The sequence below is a fragment of the Primulina eburnea genome, chromosome 1, assembly GCF_022965805.1.
Source record: "Primulina eburnea isolate SZY01 chromosome 1, ASM2296580v1, whole genome shotgun sequence".
Classification (NCBI taxonomy): Eukaryota; Viridiplantae; Streptophyta; class Magnoliopsida; order Lamiales; family Gesneriaceae; genus Primulina; species Primulina eburnea.
Genome location: NC_133101.1, coordinates 42,805,840 through 42,819,956, shown reverse-complemented (window position 1 = coordinate 42,819,956; position 14,117 = coordinate 42,805,840). Strand labels below are relative to the sequence as shown.

The 14,117-nt window shown below is 39.9% G+C and overlaps 1 long non-coding RNA gene across 1 annotated transcript; it reads right to left on the bottom strand.

Annotated features, from left to right (window-relative positions):
* Positions 1-6,483: 6,483 nt before the first annotated feature.
* LOC140829959 (uncharacterized) lies at positions 6,484-8,212 on the bottom strand. The gene is made up of 4 exons (XR_012117585.1): positions 7,823-8,212; positions 7,713-7,736; positions 7,408-7,474; positions 6,484-6,812 (listed from the first exon to the last, which is right to left on the bottom strand). It is a non-coding gene; the product is annotated as an uncharacterized lncRNA (long non-coding RNA).
* Between the last annotated feature and the right edge of the window lie 5,905 nt (positions 8,213-14,117).

Here is a 14,117-nt window from a genome sequence, read left to right as displayed (position 1 = left end):
CCTAAGCCGGACCGAATCAAGGTAGCCAAACATCTCCAGGACACCATATCATATCATAATATAACGGATCTCAACCGAAATATAACTGGATCTCAATAACAGATAGGCTCAATATGATATGTTCAGTGGTATTGATGTGTCTAACTAAAATAAAATGTGTGTAAACAAAAGAAATATTTTATTTTATTTTGCACATCAATTACCAACTGATAATATGCGAGTCAGCATATAATATCACATAAATCAGCAAATAGCAAATAAATCATACACAGGATCATCAGATGCCTCTGTCAGACATCGTGAAAATAACTGATCTCTACGTACCTCAACTAATTTACCAGTAACTTAAATCCTCAAGAAAGTCCTGTAAATCCTCACCTGAATATTAATTTAAATGGTCTTATTATCATATAAAAATTTCATAACCATTTAAATTCACTAAAAATCCAATTTCAACAATTTAGGCATTTTAAATTTCTAAAATTCCTATATTTGACTAAAATGCCTAAAATCAATCATTTCTATTTTATCGTCGCAAATATTTTTTTTTGAGCTTTAAATGACGCCAAAATAATATTTAAGCGACTGCGATAAATTCTAGGTTCACCAGATTATACCTCCAACTTGCACAATTCCGGAACCTACAACAATAACCCAATAATTAATCAATAATGATACAATATTGGAGTCTAAATTGAGTTAAATTCACATAGGCAACGATTCGCACCGATACAACTTGTAATCCCGACAACAGTGACTGGAAATCGAGCCTAACCCAAAGCTAACCGGCAACAGGCGGCAAACTCGCCGGAGAAGATGACCGGAATCACGCAGAAAAACGAAGCCGACGGGTCGTTCTCGAAAATTTACAAAAGTAGTACCGAAAGAAAGCTTATGACATAAGGAACAAACCCCTCAATCAATTTTGAGTTTTGAGTGGCGGAACACGGCGATTTCAGCGACGAAACCAGCGGCGTTTTCCGATGGGTTTTCAGAAGGCACGATTTTACCTAGCAAGAGTGGTATCAATGAAAAGCTTACGTCGAGAGCTTTCCATTCGTATATTTACTTGAATTTTTTGGCGACCGGTGTGGCCACAATCGACGGTCAAAGGTGGCGAAAATGAGTTGAGATATTTGGACGGAAAGTTACGGTGGAGAGATGAGGATCGGTGTGTGTTTATGGTGTAGTGTGTGTGAGAGAGTGTATCATTATATATATATATATAGTATGCATGTTTATCTTTTATCTTTTCGGGGTTCGAAACTTGATCCGGTCTATTTTATTTCAACTCTTGTGTGCTATAAAATTTAAATATGCAAAACCACAAAATTTAATTATTTAGCTTAATTATTTTAAATTCCTCAATTTAAAATAATTAATCTTAATTATCGCCAAATAACATATAATTAAATCTGGTCATTACATTTCTTCCCCTCTAACAAAAGATTTCGTCCTCGAAATCAAAACACACAACACACCCCTTATATACAACCTAGTCACACATCTACCACTGATAGTACATAGGAAAGTCAGAGTACATGGAATAATTTGTGACAGTTTCAAACAAGTGAGGCCATTCTTGACGCATTTTAGCCTCCAACTCCCATGTAGACTCTTCAGTCCCATGTCTACTCCACTGTACCATAACCAGTGGAATCGTCTTATTTCGAAGTTGCTTATCCTTTCGATTAAGAATCTGTACAGGATACTCGACATAGCTAAGAGAACTGTCCAACTCCACATCCTCGGGTCTCAGAACATGAGATGGATCCGGCTCATACTTCCGCAGCATAGATACATGAAACACATCATGAATAGCAGACAAACTCTGGGGCAAGTCCAATCTATAAGCCAATAAACCGATCCTCTCAACAATAGTATACGGTCCTTTTCGCCCAAATCTCATCGTTCCACGAAACGGTGAAACTTTCAAGAAAACTTGATCGCCAACTTGAAATTCTAAAGGTCTACGTCTTTTATTTGCATAGCTAGCTTGAGGATCCTGAGATGCTTTCATTCTTTTTCTAATCAAATTAATCTTTTCATTCATTTCTTCAACGAACTCAGGTTGTGCTAATGGTTTTTCTCCGACTTCATTCCAACATACGGGAGATCGACACCTACTACCATACAATGCTTCGAATGGTGCCATCCCAATAGTTGTTTGAAAACTATTATTGTAGGAGAATTCAACCAAAGGTAAAGATTCTTGCCAATTTCCCCCAAAATCCATTACCACGGATCGTAACATATCTTCCAAAGTTTGTATAGTCCTCTCTGTCTGACCATCTGTTTGGGGATGATAAGCTGTACTCATTGCCAACTTAGTACCCAAAGCATTATGAAGACTACTCCAAAACTTGGAAGCAAATCTAGGATCTCGGTCGGATACAATAGATACTAGGAACTCCATGCAATCGAATAACATTATCCACATATAATCGTGCCATTTTATTATAAGCATAAGTACGATCGTATGGAATAAAGTGTGCTGATTTGGACAATCTGTCAACTATCACCCAGATAGCATCACAACCTCTGTTTGATCTGGGCAAGTGAGTTACGAAGTCCATTGCAATATGTTCCCAGTTCCATTGTGGTATTTCTAAACTCTGTAACATACCTCCAGGTTTCATTCTCTCGGCTTTAACCTGCTGGCATGTCAAACATTTCGCTACAAATTCTGAAATGTCTCTTTTCAGTCGCATCCCACCAGAAATATGGCTTCAGTATGTGGTACATTCTATGAGTACCAGGATGGACACTATGACGGCTACAATGTGCCTCTTGAAGCAATGCTTCTCTCAATCCTGTGACATTTGGTACCACTAACCTGTTATTCATTCGTAAACAACCATCTGATGAGATATTGTATTTATCTGGGTTACTAGACAAAACTAGATCTTTCGATTTCTGAACCTGTGAATCATTCTTTTGAGCTTTCTTGATCTTCGAAATAATCTTCGTCTCAAATTGTAAAGCAGATACCATAAAATGATTGCCTTTCGGCTGAAAATTCCAACCAGAAGTACATAAATCATCATAATTTTGCCAGACATGGATAGATGCTATCATAACATCCTGATACTTCCGGCTTAATGCATCTGCAACCTGATTCATTTTTCCTGGTCGATACTGTATTTCACAGTCAAAATCTTTCAACAAATCTAACCATCAGTCTTTGCCTCATATTCAGTTCTGATTGAGTAAACAGATATTTCAAACTCTTATGATATGAGTAGATAATAAACTGCTCACCGTATAGATAATGTTGCCAAACTTTTAAAGCAAAAACAATGGCTGCTAGTTCAAGATCATGAACTAGATATCGGGATTCATGTGTTTTCAATTGCCTTGAAGCATAGGCAATAACTTTTCCATGTTGCATTAAAACACATCCCAAACCTCTTGATGATGCATCAGTACAAACCAAAAATCCACCTGATCCAGATGGCAATGCCAACACTGGTGTTGTTGTCAGCTTCTCTTTCAATGTAAGAAAACTATTCTCACATTCATCTGACCAAATAAATCTTGCATCTTTCTTAGTTAGTTGGGTAATAGGTCGGGCAATCTGCGAAAATCCTTCAATGAATCGTCTGTAATAACCAGCCAATCCCATAAAACTTCGAATCTCTGGTATATTAGGTTGGTCTAGCACAATTCAGGACTGCTTCAACTTTACTCGGATCTACATATATACCTTGGGCTGATATCACGTGGCCCAAAAATATCACGCTATCCATCCAAAATTCACACTTCGACAACTTAGCATACAATAGAGAATCTCGAAGTGTTTGAAGAACCAATCGTAAATGCTCTTTATGTTCCCGTTTTGATCTCAAATACACCAGTATATCATCAATAAAGACAATCACAAATTTATCCAGAAAATTTCTGAACACTCTATTCATCAAATCCATAAATACTGCTGGTGCATTTGTTAAACCAAATGGCATTACTAGAAATTCATAATGCCCATTTCTAGTTCTAAAAGCTGTTTTAGAAACATCTTCTTCTCTAACCCGAAGTTGATGGTATCCTGATCGAAGATCAATCTTCGAATAAACAGAATTTCCTTGAAGCTGATCAAACAAGTCATCAATTCTAGGAAGAGGATATTTATTTTTAACAGTAACTCGATTGAGCTGCCTATAATCAATGCACATTCTCATGGAACCATCTTTCTTCTTTACGAATAGTACAGGTGCTCCCCAGGGTGACATACTAGGGCGTATATAACCTTTTTCGAGTAAATCCTGTAACTGCTCTTTCAATTCTTTTAGTTCTGCAGGAGCCATGCTGTACGGCGCTCTAGAGATCGGCGCAGTACCCGGCATCAAGTTGATGCTAAAATCAATTTCTCTCTGCGGTGGAAAGCCTGGTATTTCTTCAGGAAAGACATCAGGAAATTCTTTTGCTACTGGGATATCAGATAATTTCGGTTCTTTCTTGGTAGCATCCACAACATAAACCATATATCCCTCATTTCCTAAAGATAATAATCTAAACATTTCTATCGCTGAGACTAACGGTATCTTAGCCTATGATCCTCGACCATAAAAATTCCATTTGCTACCATAGTATGGCCTAAATCGTACTACACCATGAAAACAATCTACAGTGGCTCGATAACTAGACAGTGTGTCCATACCAATGATACAATCAAAATCATGCATCGGTAATACAATCAAGTTTGTGATCATAATGCTATCATCGAAATGCAACACACAATCTAACACAATTTGCCCAGATGGAATAAATCGACCAGCTGGCGTAGACACAGATACAGTTTCATGAAATGGTGTAGTCCAGAGTTCATATTGATCAACATAATCGGATGCAATGAATGAATGAGATGCTCCAGTATCAAATAAAACTCGTGCAATATGATCGTAAATAAGGCAAGTACCTGCGATCACCCCGCCTGGAGCCTCTCTAGCTTGATCCTCGGTCAAAGCATATACTCGAGCTTGTTGAGGACCTTGGAAAGACTGTGGCACATTACCCCTGACCTGTGGGTAACTAGACTGCTGGTAGGATGGTGCAGGAGAAAATGGTCGCTGAGATGAGCCACCTGGAAAACTACCTCTGGCATAAGGCAACTGCTGTGGCTGCATCTGTCCCTGTGCACGGTTCGGACAAACTCTGGCAAAATGCCCTGACTGACCACAAGTATGACATGAACCCAATACTCCACTACACTGTGCAGTAGGATGTCTTCCTCCGCATCGATCACAGTAAATCACGGGGTACTGTCCACCTTGTTTCACTTTGCGAACTGCTCGAACTAGAGGAACTGGACTGGTATTTCTTTTTAAACTGTTTTCCTTTTGGTCTGAATTGTTTTTGTTTCTCCTGTTGGTATGACTGCTGAGATGGAAAAGATGGTGTACCTGCTGAAAAAAATGAACCACCACTAGACATTTTTGGAGCCTGTGGTTGTCTACCCCTTTTCAATCCAGCTTCAATTCCAATCGCCTTGTCAACAGCTTCGGCATAAGTTGCAGGCGATCCAGCCATGACCATAGCATGTATTTGAAAGTCCAGTCCTTCCAAAAATTTTGAAATTTTCCCTTTTTCACTCACGGCCACATGTGGTACATAAGTGAGAAGAGCAGAAAGTTGTCGAGCATATTCTTCTACAGACATATTACCCTGAACGAGTCGATAAAATTCAGATTCTCTGGCCGAGTAGTAGGATGGTGGAGCATATTCTTAGAGAAATTTAGCACGAAACACCTCCCAAGTAATCTGACTGCCTGTTTTCTGCAGTACATTTGTAGTAGCCTCCCACCAACGCTGTGCACGATCCCGTAGTTGGAGGACTGCCATAGTTAACCTTCTATCAGCATCATAATGTACTGTGTTGAACAGGAATTCCATGTGTTTCAACCATCCTTCTGCTCGATCACTGCCTTCATTTCCAAAGAATTTCGCAGGATGCATATTCTGAAATCGAGCTACAACCAATTCCATTTCATCAACTCGGTGCACTAACTGTTCTACCTCAGCATCAGCTTTAGCGGCTATCTCTGCTGTAGTACGCCCACGTCTACCTCGAGGAACTCTGTCATTTCCTCCGATATTCTGTGCCCCAGACTCCTGAGCCACTTCTTTTCCTTTCCCTTTATTTCCTCTAGTTGCCATTCTACAGGATTTAATGTTAAATTCCCAAAATATTCCATAACCTCAATATAATCCAAGCACTGAAATACAACTCAAATGTATAATCTACATGTCATATCCCTAAGATACTAACATGTAATTCATTCCAGGCAAGAGCAAGTAATTTCAAATAATCAAACACATGCGCACAATTTTCTTGTGCCTAAACTCGAGTGTACTAACTCTAGTGCGAGCGTATCCCAGTCTACGCTCTGATACCAACTGTGAGGGCCCGTTATCCTAATAACGATTTATTAACATGCAATCATGATTAATCAGTTAACAGCGGAAAAGTGAGTTAAAAATTTGCGGTTGGGCCTATAAAAATTTCGGCATGACCTTCCTGTAAATAGGACATACCAGAAAATCAAATACTCAAAATAAGCAACATGTGCCCTCAATAAACACAACAGCATACACACGTGCCAGCCAGACACGATCATGACATATACAAACCAAAATATCATAGAGCCGACAAGGCTCGATAATACCATAATACAATCCTCCAAATATATACATATAGTATCTAGGGAGACAGCAACACTACGCAGTACCTAAATACAACTGAGCCTACTCTCAAGGAGCTCTGGTACTTCCCGAGGCTTCCTCTCGAGCACCTGAGGTCGAACCACCTGTACCACCTGTCATGTCCACACACAAAGGACACGACAGCCCCCTCTCGGGGGTCAGTAACCTTAGTACGAGACATCAAGAAACCACGATATGACATAGAAATGCAATGATGCCATGCATGAATGCAATGCATGAATAGGTGCAAGATATCAGGAGTCAAATGATCGATATCAATAATTATACATATATGCTCGAGCTGGTCCACGACTCAGCGGACCCGTCCACGACTCAGCGGACCGTGTCTGGGGATATGGCTTCACACTTGATGCCAGCAACTACCTAAGCTGGACCGAATCAAGGTAGCCAAACATCTCCAGGACACCATATCATATCATATATATAACGGATCTCAACCGAAATATAACTGGATCACAATAACAGATAGGCTCAATATGATATGTTCAGTGGTATTGATGTGTCTAACTAAAATAAAATGTGTGTAAACAAAAGAAATATTTTATTTTATTTTGCACATCAATTACCAACTGATAATATGCGAGTCAGCATATAACATCACATAAATCAGCAAATAGCAAATAAATCATACACAGGATCATCAGATGCCTCTGTCAGACATCGTGAAAATAACTGATCTCTACGTACCTCAACTAATTTACCAGTAACTTAAATCCTCAAGAAAGTCCTGTAAATCCCAACTCAGACGAATCACCTGATTATTAATTTAAATGGTCTTATTATCATATAAAAATTTCATAACCATTTAAATTCACTAAAAATCCAATTTCAACAATTTAGGCATTTTAAATTTCTAAAATTCCAATATTTGACTAAAATGCCTAAAATCAATCATTTCTATTTTATCGTCGAAAAATATTATTTTTAGCTTTAAATGACGCCAAAATAATATTTAAGCGACTGCGATAAATTCTAGGTTCACCAGATTATACCTCCAACTTGCACAATTCCGGAACCTACAACAATAACCCAATAATTAATCAATAATGTTACAATATTGGAGTCTAAATTGAGTTAAATTCACATAGGCAACGATTCGCACCGATACAACTTGTAATCCCGACAACAGTGACTGGAAATCGAGCCTAACCCAAAGCTAACCGGCAACAGGCGGCAAACTCGCCGGAGAAGATGACCGGAATCACGCAGAAAAACGAAGCCGACGGGTCGTTCTCGAAAATTTACAAAAGTAGTACCGAAAGAAAGCTTATGACATAAGGAACAAAACACCTCAATCAATTTTGAGTTTTGAGTGGCGGAACACGGCGATTTCAGCGACGAAACCAGCGGCGTTTTCCGATGGCTTTTCAGAAGGCACGATTTTACCTAGCAAGAGTGGTATCAATGAAAAGCTTACGTCGAGAGCTTTCCATTCGTATATTTACTTGAATTTTTTGGCGACCGGTGTGGCCACAATCGACGGTCAATGGTGGCGAAAATGAGTTGAGATATTTGGACGGAAAGTTACGGTGGAGAGATGAGGATCCGTGTGTGTTTATGGTGTAGTGTGTGTGAGAGAGTGTATCATTATATATATATATATATATATATATATATTATGCATGTTTATCTTTTATCTTTTCGGGGTTCGAAACTTGATCCTGTCTATTTTATTTCAACTCTTGTGTGCTATAAAATTTAAATATGCATAACCACACAATTTAATTATTTGGCTTAATTATTTTAAATTCCTCAATTTAAAATAATTATTCTTAATTATCGACAAATAACATATAATTAAATCAGGTCATTACACTGCCTATTTGCCCCGTACATTGCCTCCAATGACAAAGACAAAGGTGTTCATTTCATTAGAGGCCTTCGAGCAGAGATTAGGAGGGACATCAACATGTCGAAGGCTGTGACATTCAAGGAGATTGTGGCTAAGGCTTTGTTGGCCGAACAGGATGAGAAGGACATTGCAAAAGAGAGACAAGCGAGACAGCAGGCCATTGCTCAGAGAAGCCAGGGTTCGAATCAAAGAGGAAGGGATCGTTTCAAGGGGAAAGGCAAGTTAGAGCCGAGTCCTAAACCACCGACAGTTCCATCTGATCCCGAGAAGCCATTGTGTCCCAAGTGCAGTAGACATCATCGGGGAGAGTGCAGATTTGGTACTCACACTTGTTATCGATGTGACACTGCAGGCCATATTGCCAAGGACTGTCGAAGAGGAGAGAGTAAAGAGAAGGTGCAGGATCGCATCTTTACCATGACGAAGGAAGGTATAAACCATGATTCTTCTGTGATCTCTAGCACTATTTTAATTTCAGGCAAAGTAGCTACGACATTGATTGATACAGTTGCTACTCATTCTTTTATGTCTGAACTATTTTAGAGATCTTCGGGTTTAGTTCTTTCTGTTCTTCCCCTCCAGTTCAATGTTGTTTTGCCTTCGGGGGATGTGTTGTGCCCGACTTCTATTGTGTATGCGTGCTCTGTTCAAATTGATGAACGAGTGTTTATGCTGATTTGATTGTTATTCCAATGGTCGCATTTGATATTATACTTGGCATGGATTGGCTATCAACCTATCGTGCAGTGATTGATTGCGTTGCTAAGTCGGTGAAATTTGCAGATGATGGCAATAAGGAAGGTATGCTCGCCAGTGCAGGTACTTCGCTGGTCCTTCCTTTTATTTCGTGTCTTGAGGCTAAGAAGTTGTTGTTTAGAGGTTGTGATGGGTTTTTGGCTTCAATTGTTGATGTGGATAAAATTGTGAAGTTGAATATTGATGATATTGATGTGGTGAGAGAGTTCTCTGATGTATTTGAGGATGATGTGCCGGGTTTACCGCCAGACAGAGATGTGGAGTTTGTGATTGACCTAGTTCCAGGTACGGTTCCTATTTCCAAGGCTCCGTACAGAATGGCCCCAAGAGAGATGAAATAGTTAAAGACGCAGTTGCAGGATCTTTTTGATAAAGGTTTCATTCGACCGAGTTCTTCGCCTTGGGGAGATCCGGTTCTTTTCGTCAAGAAGAAAGATGGGTCTTTGCGGCTGTGTATTGATTACAGAGAGCTCAACAAAGTGACTATCAAGAATAAGTATCCGTTGCAACAGATAGATGACTTGTTTGATCAGCTGCAAGGGGCTACCGTGTTTTCAAAGATTGATCTGCGATCTGGATTTTATAAGTTGAAGGTTAGGGAGTCTGATATCCCTAAGACAGCGTTCCGGACTAGGTACGGTCATTATGAATTTCTTGTGATGTCATTTGGTTTAACCAATGCTCCTTCAGTCTTCATGGATCTTATGAACCGAGTGTTCAAGCCTTATTTGGATAGCTTTGACATTGTTTTCATCGATGACATAATGATCTATTCCAAGACCAGAGAGCTGTCAGAGTAGGTGCCTGTCGAGCCAAGTGTTGGTCGAGTGTTCACAATGAAACTCTATGTATAAGCAGTCTTTATTTAAGTAATATTTGAAATTATTATTTTGGCACATCTTTATCTGTATACCCATGCTATTTGCATAGATAAAGCCCTTGAATATACAAATAGAAGAAAGAATATGAGATGCTCATATGATGAGTATCATGAAACTCATATTTGTAATACTGTATATTCTAAACGGTTCCTAGTCGATTCAGCCGCCACTAAGAAGGATATAGACCGCTCGAGTTAGAGACTAGTATCTGCGATGTGAGTACCATGTTTCATTGGTAGGGGACATTGTGATGTCCGAGCATGCAGATAGGTGCTCCTGGTAGAGTGCACTGAACAACCCTCCATTAAAGGACTTTCCAAGTGGTTCTCACTTATCGAGTGGAAACGTCCTAGTTTATGGTTGTACACCATTAGTCTTATGACCCGGGACAACATTTAGACTCTATGTGCTAGCATTTCACTTTGACTTGTTTACCGACTCTTATGGGGTCATCAGGTGGCAAGGTTTGGTGTCATGTCGAAACATATAGGAGTCGATGCATTGTAGTCGGGGATTCACCGCTTACCTTCGGGTATGGATATCCTATGTGTTATCATGTGTATGTAGGTTGAAATCTCTGGCCAGAGTATGGTTGTAATTATGAAAGGGGTTTCATAGATTACACCATCGATGCAACTACGACATGGCACATAGTATCGATTCATTGACAACTCTCGATATACCAATGGTTGCCGAATCGGTCGGGATATATGAGTTGAAGGGACCGTACTGTACGCTAACCATAATTGAATGGTTCTTGCAGGCACTATCATTTGATACCTAGGGAATCATGTAAGCGTTGCTGCTAGGCGTTTAACATGATTGGTTGGGTACTATCAGACTTGAGTTCTGACGTTCTTATTATCAAGAAGTTGATAAGTAAGAATGGAACAATTGGGGTATGCTCATATAAGAACATGTTTAGTCCGAATCACATGGAGATGTGAACCCACGGCTAGCTGTGTGACACCCTGACCCGTAACGATAAAATACAGCGGAATTTAAAATTTTCTTTCAAATGGAAGGAGTTTCAAAATACATTTCATAAAAATGTTTACAAAATAAATACATGATCATTCAAATGATATACAAAATACAAAATAATCATTTCTATGATCATGTCCCAAAATGATAACAAAATAATCATCCTTCCAATCTTCATATGCATATGACTCCCGGCCACAATCATTGTCCTGGTCCGTCGCTCCTAACTGCATCACATGAAATTAACTGAAATGAGTATAAAAACTCAGCAAGTGGAACTCTACATAGCAATGATACATAGTATACTCTGTAAAACATGACTTTGAAATCATAAATACCATCAACTCTGAAACATGAATAATGTAGCAATAACTGTAGCAATAAGATGGTATTTCTCTTTTCTCTGGTTGGATTGATATCAATAGTATCTATGACTGTGGTGCTCGTATCCCAAATCAATTATAAACCGATAACTCTGAGGGATATAAGCCTATGGGCGTTGATCAACTAATTGCATGCAATCTCTGACTATGTATTTATCAATCCAATAAAAACATTTAAACTCTCTCTTGGCATTAACAATCACTTTGAAACTCTATATCTTTTCTCTTGTATTCCCTTTTTAATAAATGAGACATACAATGTGTAGTGACCCGTTCCAGAATCACCTACTAATCAAAAACTAAGCATGCAATTAACTTAATTAACAATAATCAGAGATAACAGCGGAAAAGTCAACAACAATACCGATTATACAACCCAATCGAAGTCTAGAATAACTCAAAAATAAAATATCCAATACAATCATAACGAATCAAAACAATATCGATAAACTAAACCAACCAGCTACTCAACGTCCTCCTCCTGCTCCTCCTGAGCTGTCCAACCTGAGGCCTGCCCCGTGGGAAATGGGGTGTCCAAGAATAAACAAAACCGAGGACGTGAGCGATAAGAACGCCCAGTACAAAAGTATGAGTATACAAACCTATATGAAATGCACATGCTATGATCATGATACCGGGGTAGTCAAGAAACAGGAATCACAAAAGGATCTCAACAATGCTCAGTCTAGAGGCGCCAAGTGGATAGTGCCGCGCGGTACACCTCTGGGTCACTGCATCCACTACAAGACAGACGTGGACCTAAAATGTCCCGGACCACCGAAGCCCTCCCGACCCGTCGGCCACTGTGTACTCTCGGTGTCCATGCGTCCACAAGACAGGGCTGAGCGGCCCCAAGATATAGCTTATCTCGAAAGAGATACAGCTCAACAGTAAAGGCTATCTCGAAGGAGAATACGGCTCAACATGAAATGCAACGTGCAGTAATAAACGTGACATAATAGCATGCATCATATGACATATATCAATGCACCAGATAATCATGCAACACATATAAGAATGTATACTCAACCAGGATATCTCGGATAGTACTTTCGTACCTCTATCACAGTAATCCTAATCCACTGGAACCACCAGACAACAGGTCTAATCCAAGCCTATTCATCAAGTGAAAACCATCACTAAACTTATCTACCAGACTTAACTAGATAATCCTGAGATAAATACTGATAAAATTCCAAACCTTCGCCCGTCGCTAGCCCGCTGATGCCGCTAGCTCCCAACTAGAGCACAGCTCTGCTACAAGACCAGCAGCTCCCCGCTAGTGCCCAAATCTCGGAACAAGACTAGAACCTGTCAGAAACGACTGAAATGCTATGGAATTCTCTGAATTGGCGAGTCAAAATGAGGAAATCCGACCACTATTTATAGGCCATGTTCGGATCGTCCGAACCCTCTTCGGAACGTCCGAACTCTTACGTGTCCATTGGCTCTTGACAGCTCATGATCGGATCCTCCGATCATACACTTCGGACCGTCCGAACATGCACGTGTCCAGCTGCTCTTGACACCTCATGATCGGATCCACCGAACCTACACTTCGGAACGTCCGAACTCCCACGTGTCGATCAACTCTTGACACCTAATGATCGGATCCACCGAACTCACTTCGGACCTTACGAACTATTCGGTGCTTCCGAACCATCTTCGGTCCGTCCGATCATGACTCGGTCAAAATTACACATTAAACCTTCTTAATCACCAATACTCCGTTAATTACCCAATTTGGAATTCGGGCTACTACATTCTCCCCCCCTTAGAAAGATTTCGTCCTCGAAATCAGGCTTAGAGAATGAACAAAACGAAAATAACAACATCATTACCCTCAAAATCTAAGGGACAACCCATCACTAGACGCTTAGCTAACACCGAATGACCCATCGGAGTAGAAACGGAAAGAATGACATCTAGAGAAACATGCGGTAACTTATGACGCTTAACAAATCGTCCTGGTCACCCCAACGACCTACACTTCCCTGACTACTCTCATCACCAAAGTGGTCAGCCATTGCTACAACATAGAATAGGGAAACTAGTAAATTGGTCAACGGAAATCCCAAAACAGAAATCTATATCCCAAAATCGTACGCATGCTCTGATACCATAAATGTAGTGACCCGTTCCAGAATCACCTACTAATCAAAAACTAAGCATGCAATTAACTTAATTAACAATAATCAGAGATAACAGCGGAAAAGTCAACAACAATACCGATTATACAACCCAATCGAAGTCTAGAATAACTCAAAAATAAAATATCCAATACAATCATAACGAATCAAAACAATATCGATAAACTAAACCAACCAGCTACTCAACGTCCTCCTCCTGCTCCTCCTGAGCTGTCCAACCTGAGGCCTGCCCCGTGGGAAATGGGGTGTCCAAGAATAAACAAAACCGAGGACGTGAGCGATAAGAACGCCCAGTACAAAAGTATGAGTATACAAACCTATATGAAATGCACATGCTATGATCATGATACCGGGGTAGTCAAGAAACAGGAATCACAAAAGGATCTCAACA